Source organism: Apium graveolens, chromosome 5 (genome assembly GCF_009905375.1).
Source record: "Apium graveolens cultivar Ventura chromosome 5, ASM990537v1, whole genome shotgun sequence".
Taxonomy (NCBI): domain Eukaryota; kingdom Viridiplantae; phylum Streptophyta; class Magnoliopsida; order Apiales; family Apiaceae; genus Apium; species Apium graveolens.
This window is the reverse complement of record NC_133651.1, coordinates 81,356,031-81,375,202: the sequence shown is the minus strand read 5'-3', so window position 1 is coordinate 81,375,202 and position 19,172 is coordinate 81,356,031. Positions and strand designations below refer to the sequence as shown.

The 19,172-nt window shown below is 39.0% G+C and overlaps 1 non-coding gene across 1 annotated transcript; it reads right to left on the bottom strand.

Annotated features, from left to right (window-relative positions):
• Positions 1–7,558: 7,558 nt before the first annotated feature.
• Positions 7,559–7,665, bottom strand: LOC141662540 (small nucleolar RNA R71). The gene has a single exon (XR_012550651.1). It is a non-coding gene; the product is annotated as a small nucleolar RNA R71 (small nucleolar RNA).
• Between the last annotated feature and the right edge of the window lie 11,507 nt (positions 7,666–19,172).

The window sequence follows — 19,172 nt, the reverse complement described above, 5'->3', positions numbered from 1 at the left end:
GACTTCGAACAAGAATTAAAGTAAGCTTTAACCTTAGCCTCAAGACCGGTGATCTTGTCTTTGAGAATAGTTTCGAGTTGTCTATAACAGTCAACTCTATTCTCTAGAAAAGATACTTGTTCTTTTAGTTTATCTTGATTAATGTGCACAAGTCTTAATTCATTGACCTCTTTCTCAAGGTCTTTGATTTGTTGATTTAACAATTCATTATCACGACGAGCACAATCTAAGGAACCTCCTAGATGATAAACTAATTCAACATCAGTAAATTTTACCTCTTTTCTTGATGATGAGGTGCTTGCATTACTAGCCATGAGAGCAAGATTCCCAACTTCTTCATCTTCACTGTCAGTATCATCCCAGCTTCTTCCCTTTGCCAGGTACGCCCTTTCAGATTTACTCTTTTGATTAGAATCGTAAGAGTTCTTCCTAGCTTGTTTTGGCTTCCTGCATTCTGTGGTAAAGTGTCCCAACTCATTACAGTTGAAGCATCGAATGGTGCTTCGATCAACCATCCCTGTTTTATACCCACCACTGCTGGTGTTAGAGGATGAAGATCCACCTTTCTGGAATCTGTTGTAGTTGGACTTGTACTTGAACTTGGGATTCCTTTTGAATCTGACATTTGAGAATCTCTTGACAATCAGGGCCATTGACTCATCCTCCAATTGCTCCAGTTCTTCCAAGGAATAATAATCATCTCCTGATTGATTTGTAGTAGGAGAATCAAATTCTGCTACTATCACATTATCTTCAACCTTGGAAGAATGTACCATTCTTTCTGACTGTTGAGATTGTTGTTGATATTGTGGTTGTTATTGTTGTTCATCAGCTACTAGAGCAGTAGACGTGCTGACCACTCTTCCTTTCCCGTAAACTTCCTTCTGCTGAATCTGCTCCAACTCATAAGTCTTTAACACACCATAGAGCCTTTCCAAAGAAATCTCACTCAGATCTCTTGCTTCTCTTATGGCAGTGATTCTATGTTCGAGATGAGTTGGCAGTGTTAAAAGGAACTTTTTGTTGACCTCCCTGATGGAATAGTATTTACCATTAATGTTCAGGTTGTTGATCAATGCATTGTACCTCTCAAACACTTCAGTGATTCCTTCTCCTGGATTGGATTTAAAGTATTCATACTCAGAGGTTAGGATTTCTAGTTTGTTCTCCCTAACTTCCTCTGTGCCTTCATTAATAATCTCAATAGTTTCCCAGATATGTTTGGAATCTTTACAATTCATCACATGTCTATTCATCAGGGGATTAAGGGAATCTACTAAGATTAATTGAAGGCTAGCATCCAGGGAAGCTTCTTCTATTTCAGCAGGAGAGAAGTCCTCAGGATCCTTCACATAAGTTCTCGCTTTGGTGATCACCACATCATTTTCTATTACCTCTGGTTCCATAACCATAGGAATTTTTGGACCCTTCTTCAACACTTGCAAATATTTGGGATTAGCAACCTGTAAAAACAGTAGCATCTTCTTCTTCCACATAACATAATTTTCTTTATCGAAAAGTGGAATTTTAACGGTTCCAACTTTTTGTGTAGTCATTATGAATTTTTTGAGTGAATAAAAAATTCAAGAAGTGAAAGAAACACAAAAGTCTAGGATCTAGATTTGTACGTTAATCAGAAGGCTCTGATACCAATTGTTAGGTCCCAATTTGTTTGTAGAAGGGGGGGTTGAATGCAAACAATACCGTTTAATCGAATAAAATGCGGAATAAAATTGTGAAACAAAATTCAAGTTAAATAAAACTTTTATTAAACTTGAAAGGTGTTACAACTACGGTATCGGTTACAAGGGATTAATCTCAAATCAATTATTACAAATTTAGAATAAATTCGACATGAACTTTTTCTATTTTTGTAATTAAAAGATCAAATGCTAAATGCGATTTGAGATTAAGTTCTAGGGATTTTAATCCGCTAGATTGATACACAAGAACAAGATAAGTATTTCTAGTTGATTGGATTTAACTTTACAATCTAGAAATTGATCTTGAAGTTGCAGATGAGATGAAATATTTTTCTGCTCCTTTTTCTTTTGTTCTTGAGTTTGTATTCTGTTTGATTGCTTATTTTTATGAACTGGTCTTCTGCTTCTTTTAAACAACACAGCCGAGTAGATTGAATTGGAATGACAATCCTTTAAGCTTGTGAGACTTTCGGTAGGACAATGTTTACAACTAGCAAGACAATTAAAAATGAGCTAGCAAGACTTTCGGTATGACTATAGATTGTCATACCGATTGTCATATTAGTTCAAATAAATTGTCTTGCTGAATTAATAACTGATTTTAATCTAAACAGAAATTCTAATAAGACAATTAAATGTATTGGCATGACTTTCGGTATGACTATCAATTGTCATACCGATTGTCATACTAGTTCAAATGAATTGTCTTGCTGAATTTAAGCAGATTTTAAACCAATTAAAATCTTGTAAATCCTTAATATTAATTCTAAATTAATTAATCAATTTAATTCAATTAATCAATAAATTAATCTTTGTAGATATAATTTATTTTCTTAATTAAATTATATGACTTAATTAATTAATAGAGAATTAATACTAACCCTTAGCAGCATCCATTCTTCTGACAATCTTCTGAAAGTCACTGAGACTTATGAATCAATTCCGCCACTTCAATGCTGACACTCGATGTACTTTCTGGTTCATGAGTGACTAACTTTCGTGACGTTTCTTCATGTCTTGACTTTTATATTCTGATTGAATCCTTGTAATAAATGATACCTTGACGAGATCTCTGTCACTTGATTAAATCCACGATCTTGATTTATATCACTGAGGCATGATCAAATTCTTGAACTTCTTCCAATGAATCTTCAAGTCTGCAGTTGAACAATGTTTCTTTATTCTTTGATAGATGTTACATTGTGAGATCTCTCTGATGATTAATCCACTATTTACTTATTACATTCTTATTTGAGATGAGTTAAATACTCGAATAAACGAGTAGGCTATGACATATGCCTTTCAACAACCATATCCTGATGCTCACCTAAATTCTGATCATCAGCATCTTGATGCAGAGAAGGTGTTGTTGATAACTCTGGAGTTTGAACAGCATCAGTAACAAGTGTTGTTGAAGGAATATTTATTATTGGAGCTTCTAAGAGAATTACTGCAGCACAACCAAGTTTTGAACATCAATATCAGCACTTGTGCCTGGATCAACAGAGGACACAGAAGGTGTGTTAGCCTTTTCAGAAACAGCTTCCTGAGATGGAGTTGATGGAGAAGAAGTGACTGGAGCAAATTTCTTGTCTTGTGAGATCAGAGATTCCTGATCCCCTTCCTTAGCTGCTTCCTCTTCATCATCTGAAACTGGCCTTTTTGCCATCTGTTTCTTGTATCTCTTTCTTCATTTGGATTCCTTGGGAGTTTCAGGAACTGTCATTCTTCTAAGCCGTTTGAGAAGCCTAGATCCCCCAATTCCAGAATCCTTCTGAGAAGTCACATTCTCAGCTTCACCTACAACAGGTTCTGAAGAAGGAACCTGTTCCTCAGTATCAGATTCATCTCTCAGTACAGTCCTCCTCCTCTTTTGAGGTGTTTTAGGAATAGTTTTTGTCCTCTTTGGCTTGGAGGATGAGGGTTGAACAGTCTGTGAAGTAGAGAGATAGGATTTGAGATAAGTCCTGAGGGTAGGTTGAGTAGTATGAGTGGTAGTTGCTGAGAATGATGGTTTTTGGGTGTTTGTGGTTGGTTGGACATCAGAGTAAACAGATCTATAAGTATTAGGATCAGCATTTACTAGGATCTGTTTTACAGACTGAGGAATCTGTAATGGTCTAACCACTTTTTTCTTAGTATCAGCATTTACCATATCATTAAAATATCATTTTGCAACTCTAAAAGGTGGGGTTGAGGAATTGACTAATTGAGGTTCATCAGTACAAAAAGTATATATAAGTTGACAGAATCTAGCAAAATAGACAATATTTCTATCCTCTGTCAGCCTATCCCCAATAAAACCAATTATTCCAGTTGCAAAATCAAAATGAGTTTGATGGATAATAGCATACCCTATGTGCTGACTCAGAATTGGGATAGCATCAAAATTCGAATATTTGTTCCCAAAAGCTTTGGTGATGCAGTCAAAAAAAAAACTCCATTATCTTCTGATATTAGCCCTTTTTAACTGCCGAAGCTTTGCCACACTCTTTTCATATCCCAAATCAGCCATTAACTCCTGAAGTGCTGATTCCTTTGGAGTTAAAAAAGTACAATTTTCTGGGAGATGTAGAGCTTTGCGTATTGTACCGGGAGTGACTGCATAAGATGAATCACCCACTTCAAAAACAATACTGGGAGTGCCATGTTTACCACCATCATCAAAGTGCCCAGTCCGCCAAAACGTCAGAACTTGTTGACTCGAAAAGACTTCAGGCTGAGTTAATGCATACCCAATCTCACTGTGTGCAAGAAGATCTTGCACAAAATGCAATTCAGATGGAGCTTCAGCATGATCAAGAATTGCAGCATAGTTGTTTGGAACAAACTTAGCTCCATCTATGATTAAATCCTTAGGTGCCATGTGAAAAATTAAGATTCAAAAGTGCCTGTTAGGTGTTTGATAAGATGTCTGTATGAAAAACCAACGTGAGAAGAAAGAGAGTAAAAGTAAGTAAAGAGAAAAAAATACGAAGAAAATAAAGGATTAAAGAAATCCTCTCTCTGTTGTACTTATACTCTGAACAAAAATGTTACCGTTGGACACCTGTCAGACATGCAGTAATAACGGATAGTTACTGGGCTCGAGAAAACAGGAATCATTACTTACTCAGTTGCCTGTTTTCAAGGAAAAACCGTTCCACTTACCCAGATATTCCATTAATCAAGGTAAAACAATTTTAATTCAAAATTGAAACCGTTCCCACTGAGTTAATTATTTTTCACTGCATCATTAATATTCGGAAAGTAAATCACGTAAAAATGACCAAGATAAATGAGATGAGTAAGTGCTGATAAAAAAAATCAGAACTTAAATTAAAACAGAATTTATATGGTCATCAGAATATCAATCAGGATTTAGCAATGCATTACCAAATATCTTAGAGACAAAATCTTGAAGCAAACACAAATTTCATTAATATATCAAGAGAATACATTTATGAAATTGAAATTTCATCAATACTTATACAAGATTTCCCTAGCTACGAAACCTAACATCAACAGCCTTAGTCCTAGCTAAGAAGCCTGACAAAGCTGATGATGAAGAAAAACAGTAAGAAGACAAGATTAAATCATTTCTTCTTCTTCCTACTCTCGACAAACAGAATGGCGAGTCTGATGATTCGCTCTTACTGGCGGAGAGCTGCCAGTCTTTCCTCCTCCATTCGCTCCAGATGGCAATGGTAATCCATATAGAAGAACAGGAGGTGGGTCAGTACCTCTGATAAGTGGCATTTTATATCACTTAGAACGTCTTAAAATGGCTTAAATTGGTGTCTTGAAATCAAGTATTTTGTGTATTTGATGCGTTTTTCTAGTGTTTATGCATTTCAGGGTATTAGTTGCATTTCGGAGGAGGAATCATCAAGAATAAGCCTTGGCATGTGTTCACCATTGCGAGAGGAAAAGAACGGGTAGATTACGGCGAAGAAACGGAGCAAACCTGGAAATTTTCCAGTAGGGTCCTGCGCGCCCGCGCAGCTATGCTGAGCGGCCGCGCAGCAGCCTTGCGCGCCCGCGCAGAAATGCTGAGCGGCCGCGCAGGGTCGGGGAAAAAGATATATTATTTTAGACTTCTACTTCTGTTTGGCTTCCAACTTCTATGTAATCTGAGTTTTATGGGACTATTATATAAGTAGATTTGAGACGTTTTTCACAGGATATAAAAAAAGGGATTATGTTTTAGATTGTGTTTTGCAAGAAGCGAAGGAGATAAGGAAGAAGACCGATTTAGCACACAGCAACGAAGAGGAAGCATATATTCTTGTGATTCTTGTTTCGTTGTAACGTTGGATGCTAGTTTTCTTGCTTTGACTTATTTACTCTTGTGACGTACTCTGTTTTAATATATAAGTAGTTTAGTTGTTATTTTCTTGTGTTCGTTTATCATGATTTCATATGAACCCATGATGGAGATAAGTTCTATTTTGGGCTAATCGTGATCATGGGGTTGCAATGGATTTATTATGGAATTCTTTAGTTAATTGTTTAATACTTTAGTGTGTGATGATTGCATGATATCTAGTATAGGTTGTGCGTATTCGTCTTATGTGCGTCGCGAACATATAAGATAGGGTGTTAATCTCTTGTGAAGCGACAGTGGATCTTGAGGTTTAGAACTTGCCATGCTAGCATAGGTTCATGTACGTTGTGCATGATTAGTGGGTAACTCTAACAGTTTTATTTGCCCTATGTAATTAAAAGGAGTAACTTGTGCTTAAATCGTTGTGTTGTCAATTTCTGTAGACATATAGGAACTCAACATAATTGATGACTATTCAATTTCTATCTTAATTATGGATGTTTGGTAGAATGGTATTAGTACAATGAAAGTTGGCTTTTATCAGTTTTGTGTTATTCGATTAATATCATCATTGTCACATGCTAAAGGTAATAACTATGGCTATAGAAGGAAGTAATAATGAAGTTGTGATCTCATGAGTGTTTTATTATTGATAAATTGCAGTGTTAGTTAAGTGGTTAATTAAGTAGTTAATTATAGTTAATATTTAATCAACAATTTTAAGTGTTATTATCTTAACATTGAGAAGTAATCATACATTGGTGAGTGAGTTAAATTAGACAATAACTTAGTCTGAGTCTCTGAGGGAACGAACTAGAAAGTATTCTATATTACTTGCGAACGCGTATACTTGCGTAAATATTAGTGCGTGATTTTTCCCTAACAAGTTTTTGGCGTTGCTGCCGGGGACTCGGCGTATTTGGTTAGTTTATGTACTTACCATCATTGGTCATTAGGACTCAGTGATTAAGATGTAGTAGTTAATTACTCTTTTCGGTTGTGTTTCAGGTACTTTAGTGCGTTTATGAAAACTCGTTCTCGTGCTTGCAAGAGGACCTTAGATACAGCTGAGGAGAAAGACGAAGTTCTTGATACACCGGAGAAGTTAGATTTTGAGGATTCAGATTCAGGAACTGAGCAGAAAGAACCAGTAAATATGGGAGATCATATTGTTCAAGCTGATCCAGCTCTTATGGATTTTTCTCGGCCTAAAATTGATGACATTCAGTCAAGCATCCTTCATCCGGCTATTCAAGCTAACACCTTTGAAATCAAGCCGGGCACTATTCAGATGGTGCAGAATTCTGTTTCTTTTGGAGGAGCGGCAACTGAAGACCCCAACATGCATATAAGGAATTTTGTCGAGATCTGCAGCACTTTTAAGTATAATGGCGTGACTGATGAGGCTATCAAGTTGAGGCTTTTCCCATTCTCACTGAGGGATAAGGCTAAAGACTGGTTACATTCTGAACCAGTTGGGTCAATCACTACGTGGCAAGATCTTGCGCAAAAGTTTCTGGTGAAGTTTTATCCAATGGCAAAGACTGCTGCTATGAGGAGTGCTCTTACTCAGTTTGCGCAGCAACCTACAGAATCTATGTGCGAGGCTTGGGAACGCTACAAGGAAATGTTGAGAAAATGTCCACATCATGGAATGCCGGATTGGATGGTAATCACTGGTTTTTATAATGGTTTGGGGGCTCAATCTCGGCCCATGCTCGATGCAGCAGCGGGAGGCACCTTATGGGCTAAAAGCTATACTGAGGCGTACAATCTTATTGAGACGATGGCTGCAAATGAGCATCAAAACCCAACTCAGAGGATGACATCAGGCAAGGTAGCAGGTATTCTGGAAGTTGATGCAGCCACCGCTATTGCAGCCCAGCTCCAAGCGCTATCAATGAAGGTTGATTCTTTGGCTACGTATGGAGTTAATCAAATAGCTATGGTTTGTGAGCTTTGTGCAGGTTCTCATGCTACGGATCAGTGTTCTCTTGTCAACAAATCTGTTCAGTATGTGAATAATTATCAGCGACAACAGCAGCCTGTGCCAGCGACCTATCATCCTAACAACAGAAATCATCCAAATTTCAGCTGGGGAAATAATCAGAATGCTATTCAGCCACCATATCAGCAAGGAGTGAGTAAACAGTTTAACCCACCTGGATTCCAGCAACCACAGCAGTATTCTACAAGACAATCATATCCTCAACAGGGAAGTGCAGCTGCACCTACTAGTGCTGATTTTGAGGAACTTAAGCTGTTGTGCAAGAGTCAGGCGGTTTCTATCAAGACCTTGGAAAATTAAATCGGTCAATTAGCCAATGCAGTGCTCAATCGTCAACCTGGCACTCTTCCCAGTGACACGGAAGTACCAGGCAGGAAGGAAGCTAAATAGCAAGTCAAGGCTATTACCTTAAGGTCTGGAAAAGTAGCTGATGCTGAAAAGGCAAAAGAAGTCGAAGCTGAAGTTCGAGATGAAGAATCTAAGCAAAGGGAGAAAGCGGCGGAACCAAGGAAGACTACTGTTGAACACACTCTGCCTGAGGCTAATACAGGGGAGAAATAGCTCTATCCTCCACCACCTTTTCCTAAGAGATTGCAGCAACAAAAGCTGGATAGACAGTTTGGGAAGTTTCTGGAGGTGTTCAAGAAACTTCACATCAATATACCTTTCGCTGAGGCTCTGGAACAAATGCCTAGTTATGTGAAGTTTATGAAGACTATTCTTTCAAGGAAGGTGAAACTGGATGACCTTGAAACCGTTGCTCTCACGGAAGAATGCAGCGCGGTTCTGCAACAAAAGTTACCACCAAAACTGAAAGATCCAGGAAGCTTCACCATTCCTTGCACCATTGGCAATCTAACTTTTGACAAGTGCCTTTGTGATTTGGGAGCAAGCATTAATCTGATGCCGTTGTCAATCTTTAAAAAGCTGGACCTACCTGATCCAAAACCCACATACATGTCGCTACAATTGGCGGACCGTTCCATTACTTACCCAAGGGGCATAGTTGAGGATGTGCTCGTCAAGGTGGATAAGCTCTTCTTTCCTGCTGATTTTGTTATTCTGGATTTTGAGGAAGATAAAAAGATTCCCATAATCTTGGGGAGGCCTTTCCTGGCAACTGGCCGTACCTTGATAGATGTGCAAAAAGGAGAACTTACTATGCGGGTTCAAGATCAGGATGTGACCTTCAACGTATTCAAGGCAATGAAATTCCCTACAGAAGATGAGGAGTGCTTCAAAGTGGATGTGATTGATTCTGCGGTTACTTCGGAACTCGATCACATGCTAATGTCTGATGCATTGGAAAAGGCCTTAGTGGGGGAATTTGACAGTGATGATGAAGATAGCAACGAGCAATTACAATATCTGAACGCTTCTCCCTGGAAGCGAAAGCTAGATATACCATTTGAATCTCTTGGTACTTCTGACCTCAAGAACGCTGAAGGGAAGCTCAAACCATCAATAGAAGAAGCGCCTACCTTAGAGCTCAAACCATTACCTGAACACTTGAGGTACGCCTTTTTAGGTGATTCATCTACGTTACCTGTTATTATTTCAGCTGACCTTTCAGGTAGTGAGGAAGACAAGCTCTTAAGGATTTTGAGAGAATTCAAATTGGCTATAGGATGGACTATAGCAGACATCAAGGGGATAAGTCCCTCATATTGTATGCATAAAATTCTGTTAGAAGAAGGTAGTAAGCCAACTGTGGAACAGCAGCGAAGACTGAACCCAATCATGAAGGAGGTGGTGAAGAAAGAAATTCTGAAATGGCTAGATACAGGCATCATTTATCCTATTTCTGACAGCTCGTGGGTGAGCCCTGTACAATGTGTTCCTAAGAAGGGAGGTATCACTGTGGTCGCAAATGAAAAGAATGAGCTCATCCCTACTCGAACAGTTACATGATGGAGAGTATGCATGGATTATAGAAAATTGAACAAAGCCACAAGAAAGGATCACTTCCCTCTCCCTTTTATTGATCAAATGCTTGACAGATTGGCGGGACATGAGTATTTTTGTCTTCTGGATGGGTATTCCGGGTATAATCAGATTTGTATTGCACCAGAGGATCAGGAAAAGACTACCTTCACTTGTCCATTTGGCACATTTGCTTTTCGTAGAGTTTCGTTTGGGTTATGTGGCGCCCCGGCCACCTTTCAGAGATGTATGATGGCTATATTCTCTGACATGATTGGAAATAACGTCGAAGTGTTCATGGATGAGTTCTCCGTCTTTGGACACTCATATGATGAATGCTTGAATAATCTGCGCACCGTACTCAAAAGATGTGTGGAAACTAATTTGGTGCTTAATTGGGAGAAATGTCATTTTATGGTGAGTGAAGGCATTATCCTTGGGAATAAGATCTCTAGCAAAGGTCTGGAGGTGGACAAGGCCAAGGTGGGAGTCATTGAAAATCTTCCCCCACCTAATTCAGTGAAAGGAATCCGTAGTTTTCTCGGTCATGCGGGTTTTTATCGACGATTCATCAAGGACTTTTCAAAGATATCTAAGCCGTTGTGCAATTTACTTGAAAAAGATGTGCCTTTCAAATTTGATGATGAATGTTTGGCAGCATTCGAGACTCTCAAGGAGAGTTTGATCACGGCACCAGTTATTACAGCACCAGATTGGATAGAACCGTTTGAGATGATGTGTGACGTGAGTGACTATGCGGTAGGTGCAGTTCTGGGACAGCGCAAGAAAAATCTCTTCCATGTGGTCTACTATGCGAGTAAGACTTTAAATGGTGCCCAATTGAACTACACCACTACTGAGAAGGAGCTTTTGGCTATAGTCTTTGGCTTTGAGAAATTTCGATCTTATCTGCTTGGTACGAAAGTGACAGTATTCACTGATCATGCAGCTATTCGCTATCTGGTTTCTAAGAAGGATTCGAAGCCGAGACTCATTCGTTGGGTGCTTTTACTTCAGGAATTTGAGTTAGAGATCAAAGATAGAAAAGGTACCGAGAATCAAGTAGCTGACCATCTCTCTAGGTTGGAGAATCCTGATTCTACTTCACAAGATAGGACGTTAATCAATGAATCTTTTCCGGATGAGCAGTTGTTTGCAATTCAGGAGGAAGAACCATGGTTTGCAGATATTGTAAACTATCTTGTCAGCAATATAATGCCTCCCAATTTGACATCCACGCAAAAGAAGAAGTTTCTGCATGAGGTGAAGTGGTATATGTGGGATGAACCATATTTGTTTAGACAGGGAGCTGACCAGATCATCAGGAGATGTATCCCGTTCTGTGAGACGGAGGGGATATTACGAGACTGCCATTCCACGGTTTATGGTGGACACTATGGAGGTGAGAAAATGGCAGCTCGTATTCTGCAAGCAGGTTTTTTCTGGCCCACCTTGTTCAAGGATGCTCATCAGTTTGTGTTAAGGTGTGATCGTTGCCAAAGAGTGGGAAATTTGTCAAGGAAGGATGAGATGCCATTAAATGTGATGCTTGAAGTCGAGGTCTTTGATGTATAGGGAATCGATTTCATGGGGCCTTTTATCTCGTCTTGCAATAATCAGTACATTTTGCTGGCAGTCGATTATGTCTCAAAATGGGTCGAAGTTAAAGCTTTACCAACAAATGATGCAAAGGCAGTGCTAAATTTTCTTCATAAGCAAATTTTCACAAGGTTTGGAACACCTCGGGTAATCATAAGTGATGAAGGATCGCATTTTTACAACCGTAAGTTCACTTCTATGATGCAGCGTTATAATGTGAATCATCGAGTAGCTACTGCCTATCATCCGCAAACAAATGGTCAAGCGGAAGTGTCTAACAGAGAGATAAAGCGCATTCTAGAGAAGGTTGTTTGTCCATCAAGGAAGGATTGGTCTTTAAAGCTCGATGAAGCTGTTTGGGCTTACAGAACAGCATACAAAACTCCACTTGGGATGTCACCGTTTCAGTTGGTGTACGGTAAGGGATGTCATCTACCGGCGGAGCTTGAGCATAAGGCCTACTGGGCATTGAAGAAATTGAACCTGGATTTAGATGCAGCTGGTAAGAAAAGAATGCTTCAGCTTAATGAACTTGATGAATTTCGACTTCAAGCGTACGAGAATAACAAAATGTATAAGGAAAAGGTGAAAAGGTGGCACGATAGGAAGCTATATCCTAAGTTGTTTGTGCCAGGGCAACAAGTTCTGTTATTCAACTCTCGGCTCCGACTTTTTCCTGGGAAGTTGAAATCAAGGTGGTCTGGACCTTTTATTATCAAAACTGTGTTTCCACATGGAGCGGTGGAAATTTTTGAGAATGATTCGGACCAAGCATTCAAGGTTAACGGTCAGCGGTTGAAGCACTACTATGGGGACATGGCAAACCGAGAGGTGGTTAGTGCCATTTTGTTGACTACGTGAGAAAGGAACGGAACGTCAAGCTAATGACGAAAAAGAAGCGCTGCGTGGGAGGCAACCCATGAATTATTGTTACAGGAACCCTTAGAAGTTAATAACCTATCCAAAAACACAAAAAAATCAGAAAACAGGGGCTGAAATTTTTTTTTTCCAGAGACCCTCTGCGCGCCCGCGCAGCTATGCTGAGCGGCCGCGCAGCTTGCTGCGCGCCCGCGCAGAAATGCTGAGCGGCCGCGCAGGGGTCGAGTTCTACAAATTTTTTTTACAGTTCAGAAAAAAAAAAAAAACAAAAACACAAAAACCCATTACAGCCCATACACCCTCGAATTCTTTTCCCATTACCCCATGATTTTATCCCTCAACCCCACTCCTAATCTAATTTAACCTACTCCACACCCTATATATACATACACCTATCCTACATATCTCCCACAACTTCCTACACTTCAACCCTCTCATAAACATCGAAAATCAGTTCTTACACACTTTTATTCACAAATCAATGGCACCCAAGAGAGCACGCACTATTGACAGCAGCAGCACAGTCCCTACTGCTGATTCATCAAGGGGTACTGCTGCGAGGCCTCGGTTAACTGACAGAGCCGCGGAGGAGGAGTATACTAGGCTGTTGGGGAAGCCGATTCTGAAGGAGAGGGGGTTTTTACCATCAGGGAGGGATGGTGAGTTGTTGCCCATGATTGCGGAGAAGGGGTGGATAGCTTTTTGTGAGTCACCCGAAGCAGTACCGATGAGTGTTGTTCGCGAGTTCTACGCGAACGCGAAGGCTGAAAAGAATGGGTTTTCTGTAGTTCGGGGGCTGACGGTTGATTATCATCCTGCGGCGATTCGCCGAGTGATTGGACAGCGAGAGAGGAAGCCCGAGGAGGAGAACTGGAATGAAAAGACTGCTGAGGATTTTAACTTGGATTTGATTTGTGCGACTCTCTGTCGACCGGGCACAGCTTGGAACCGCAGTCCAGCCAATAATGAGTATCGTCACTTTCCGGCGATCGCCATGAACAGGTATGCCCGTGCATGGAACGCATTTATATGTGCTAATATCTTGCCTTCTTCACATGCACACGAGGTCACAGTTGAGAGAGCACAGTTGTTGTGGGGAATTCTGAATGAGGAATACTATGTGGACCTTGGTGAGTTTATCTACCAAGGAATTCTGAAGTTTTTGAGGGGAGCAAAGCATATGAACATCCCTTATGCATCCACGGTTACAAAGTTATGTCGTGCAGTAGGAGTGAACTGGCCGGCTCATGAGCAGTTGCAGTTGCCAGCAGCTCCTATAGATTCTGGCACTCTGAATGGGATGCAGGAGTGGACCGGTGGTGAGCCTGAGGAGCATGGGCTGGGTTATCGTCTTCCCGGAGGGCGTCCAGCACGAGGTGCTACTATGGCCAGGCCAGGGCGTGGTGAGGCTAGTTCTTCGAGAGCTCAGGAGGGTGCTGGGATGGGTGATGCCCAGAATAGGAGGCTTTCACGGCGGATGGATGCCATGTATGAGACGCAGAGCAGGTTTGCTCAGGAGCTCACCCTTGCGTTAGGGACTGCTTTTCGAGGCCTTGGAGCTGATATCCAGTGGCCAGTTTTTGGTGAGGACTCTGTATACCCGCCGCCTGATACTCCACCCACTGAGGGTGATGATGATGATGACTCCGATTAGGTATACCCTGTGTTCCTTTCTACTACCTTCACTGGGGACAGTGAAGATTTTAAGTTTGGGGGTGGTAGTTAAGGAATATTTTGTGTGTGTCATATAGTTGCATATTCATGATAGTTAGTTCATATAGTTGCATAATTTTTGCCATATAGTTTTTTTTATAGCTTTATTTGTTGTCATATCATATAGCTCATGCATATACCATGATCCCTTTTGCAATGATTTATCGACTGAATTGTGATATTGATGCAAGTGTAGTGATAGCATTAAAGTGATATTAAGTTGTGTAGGTTGATATGCATGCTAGAAGCACTTGTATTGTCACTAAGTCTTAGAGAATACTGAAGGACTAGATTGTTGTTATGATCTGATTATTTTCGAGGATAATCTATTTATTATGCTTAGAATTTGATAATAGGTTCTTAGTGGTAAAGGCATGAAAAAGAAAAAAAAATGGAGTAAAAATGGAATTTGTTGCTAGTTGTGGCTAGGCGTCAAATGGCTAGTAGCCGGCTCGCATGTTATGCGAGTAGTCTAGGGTTGAGCAAGATGGAGCGAAACGCACTTGCTCAGAATAAAAGAATAAAAAAAAATAAAAATTTTGCGTAATTGATCAAGAGTGGGCTCTTTGGTATTCGAGTTATTAAGTTCTTAGGGGACTTTGTGCCTAGTGACCTAAGGCTTTTAGAGTCTGGGATCCGCTAACCTAACGCTCGTTACATGGATACCATTGTATAAGTCTTTTGTGGACCTCACTCACTACACGGTCAAATAAGCATTTGCGTTATAAATAAAAAGCACGATTCCGTAGTAAACTCTAGAGTTCTTGTAGTGTTGTATATCACTTTGTGCCTAGAATTTTTATTCTTTGTATAATCGTAGGATTGCCTTGAGGAAAGTCTAGTCATAGTAATTGGTCTAGTTCCGAAGCATATCTGTTAAGCATTTGCACACACCACGTTTCTGGCGGTATGTCCGTTTGCATGAGTTTCTTGATCTTTAGTATCTAACTGCATTCGTTGAGACGTGACAATTTGATTGGTTGATTGTAGTAAGGGGGATCGTTGCATTTTCATATAGATTGCATTCATGCATATTTTTATTTGTTTTTGAGTCTGTGACGCTTGAGGAAAAGCATCGATTTAAGTTTGGGGGTGTGATAAGTGGCATTTTATATCACTTAGAACGTCTTAAAATGGCTTAAATTGGTGTCTTGAAATCAAGTATTTTGTGTATTTGATGCGTTTTTCTAGTGTTTATGCATTTCAGGGTATTAGTTGCATTTCGGAGGAGGAATCATCAAGAATAAGCCTTGGCATGTGTTCACCATTGCGAGAGGAAAAGAACGGGCAGATTACGGCGAAGAAACGGAGCAAACCTGGAAATTTTCCAGTAGGGTCCTGCGCGCCCGCGCAGCTATGCTGAGCGGCCGCGCAGCAGCCTTGCGCGCCCGCGCAGAAATGTTGAGCGGCCGCGCAGGGTCGGGGAAAAAGATATATTATTTTAGACTTCTACTTCTGTTTGGCTTCCAACTTCTATGTAATCTGAGTTTTATGGGACTATTATATAAGTAGATTTGAGACGTTTTTCACAGGATATAAAAAAAGGGATTATGTTTTAGATTGTGTTTTGCAAGAAGCGAAGGAGATAAGGAAGAAGACCGATTTAGCACACAGCAACGAAGAGGAAGCATATATTCTTGTGATTCTTGTTTCGTTGTAATGTTGGATGCTAATTTTCTTGCTTTGACTTATTTACTCTTGTGACGTACTCTGTTTTAATATATAAGTAGTTTAGTTGTTATTTTCTTGTGTTCGTTTATCATGATTTCATATGAACCCATGATGGCGATAAGTTCTATTTTGGGCTAATCGTGATCATGGGGTTGCAATGGATTTATTATGGAATTCTTTAGTTAATTGTTTAATACTTTAGTGTGTGATGATTGCATGATATCTAGTATAGGTTGTGCGTATTCGTCTTATGTGCATCGCGAACATATAAGATAGGGTGTTAATCTTTTGTGAAGCGACAGTGGATCTTGAGGTTTAGAACTTGCCATGCTAGCATAGGTTCATGTACGTTGTGCATGATTAGTGGGTAACTCTAACAGTTTTATTTGCCCTATATAATCAAAAGGAGTAACTTGTGCTTAAATCGTTGTGTTGTCAATTTCTGTAGACATATAGGAACTCAACATAATTGATGACTATTCAATTTCTATCTTAATTGTGGATGTTTGGTAGAATGGTATTAGTACAATGAAAGTTGGCTTTTATCAGTTTTGTGTTATTCGATTAATATCATCACTGTCACATGCTAAAGGTAATAACTATGGCTATAGAAGGAAGTAATAATGAAGTTGTGATCTCATGAGTGTTTTATTATTGATAAATTGCAGTGTTAGTTAAGTGGTTAATTAAGTAGTTAATTATAGTTAATATTTAATCAACAATTTTAAGTGTTATTATCTTAACATTGAGAAGTAATCATACATTGGTGAGTGAGTTAAATTAGACAATAACTTAGTCTGAGTCTCTGAGGGAACGAACTAGAAAGTATTCTATATTACTTGCGAACGCGTATACTTGCGTGAATATTAGTGCGTGATTTCGCCCTAACAACCTCCTGAGGGACAGAGTCCCATATCTCCTCAGGAGTAGCCGTGACGTGCCATTCCTGCTTCCATTCGGCACAGCGTAGCTCCATATTGAAGTTTTGGTAGTTCAAAAACATGTTGAATCTGACCATTGTGTTTTTGAAAGAAAAAATATGAAGGTAAGTGTGTGAGAAAGAATTTGATGGAAGGCTGATGTGAAGTGGCTGCTTATATAGGCAAGAGAATGCCAGGAGACGTAAAAGTATTTAATGCTGACAGGTAGAATTAATTCTATCTCATCTCCCTAGACTTTGAAAAAGAATAACATGCATTGGAAAGAGGAAACATGGTTCAAAGCGCACAAGAAACAAGTAACAGTGGACTGTTCAAGTACAAATACCATTAACCCTAACCATAGTGACTATTAATCTTCCACTTCAACATATTCAAATATTAACTGAGACTGTTATCAAATTTTATTCACAGATAAGTCAAGTAAAACATTAGACTGTAATATCAGAACTTAGACTTATATTGGAAAGAGGAAACATGGTTTAAAGCGCACAAGAAACAAGTAACAGTGGACTGTTCAAGTACAAATACCATTAACCCTAACCATAGTGACTATTAATCTTCTACTTCAACATATTCAAATATTAACTGAGACTGTTATCAAATTTTATTCACAGATAAGTCAAGTAAAACATTAGACTGTAATATCAGAACTTAGACTTATATCAGAACTTAACAGTCATCAGAACATAATTTCTTAACTCGAAAAAGGAATGCCTATTTTAGTAAGTTCTTATACAAGTTCTGAGTTATACTCTTCAGAACTTAATCATCAGAATATGCAACCAGAGCTTGTCCTCAGAATTTGTGCAATAATGACACAATGACTGTTTATCTAAAATAACATAGACCACCACAGAAATTTTCATCATTCAGATGGAGTGATTAGTGTGTGCATTAAGCTAAATTATAGACAAAGAGTAAAGTCTGATTCACTTCAGTACATCTTAGAAATAAGGCATAACTAAAATTTTGCTAAAGAGCTGTCATTGTCCTGAAACCTACTGATGAATGAGTTCATGCTTGAGTCCACCTCAACTGTTTTGTGCTAATTTTATGCATCTTTTGAAATTCTATTTTACAGTGGCTTCTCAGCGTAAGTGAGTCACGACTGCTTATAAGAATTTATGCTATTATCAGAGTATTTCTCCAGTAATCATAGAGTGTGAAAAGTCACCAAGAAAATTTGCTTTTCTAATGCATATTTACTTAATACCAGCAATGCACTTGGGTCGTCCCTTCCACATTTTTACTTTAGATCTCAAAGGAGTACCTGATTTTATTCTTTGATCTTTTTGCTTTTTCTTTTGATAAGTGAGGTTTATCAGCACTTAGTACAATCAGCAGTTTTACTAGTATCAGAACTTAACAGATGAGTAGCATTATTCTAATTTGTGACTTAGTAATAAGATAAACAAAGTAAACTCAACTAAGCTCAATTATCAGAATTTGCTAGTGTCATAAGATTTCCACTGAAATAATTACTTCTTACATGGAATCATTTGTTTATTGAAGACTACTAGGTCAGTATCTAGCACAGTTATCCTCATAGGATTGAATAGTTACTTGAACAGACATATCACTTATCAGAGTTTAGAAACATATATCAGACAACAATCAGTACTTAAACGTGTATTCCAATTAAGCACAGAATAAACAAAGAGATTACATTCTGTAAATACTGATCATAAAGTCTGATGCATCAGAACAAAACTAGACAGATTTAGAAAAAGAACCTGAGACCATTCCAAGTTCATTAACCAATCTTGTAAAAGTGGCTTCACATAGTGGTTTTATGAAGATATCTGCTAGTTGTTGATCTGTTGGAACAAAGTGCAATTCCACTGTACCTTCATCCACATGTTCCCTTATGAAGTGGTACCTGATGCTGATGTGCTTTGTCATAGAGTCTTGAACTGGATTACCTGTCATAGCAATATCACTTTGATTATCACAGTAAATAGGGATTTTGAAATATGTTAACCCATAATCCAGTAATTGATTCTTCATCCAAAGAATCTGTGCACAACAGCTTCCTGCAACAATATACTCTGCTTCTGCAGTTGATGTGAAAATTGACTTTTGTTTCTTGCTGTACCAAGAAACCAATCTGCCTCCAAGAAATTGGCAGCTTCCACTTGTGCTTTTCCTGTCAATTTTGCAACCTGCAAAATCTGCATCTGAGTAACCTATTAGTTTAAAATCTGATTCTCTAGGATACCATAATCCCAGAGCAGCTGTTCCTTTAAGATACTTAAAGATTCTTTTCACAGCTGTTAAGTGAGGTTCTCTTGGATCTGCTTGAAATCTTACACAAAGACAGGTAGCATACATGATATCAGGTCTACTAGCAGTTAGATAGAGTAGAGAGCCAATCATACCTCTGTAGTCAGTAATATCTACTGATTTACCGGTATCCTTATCCAGTTTTG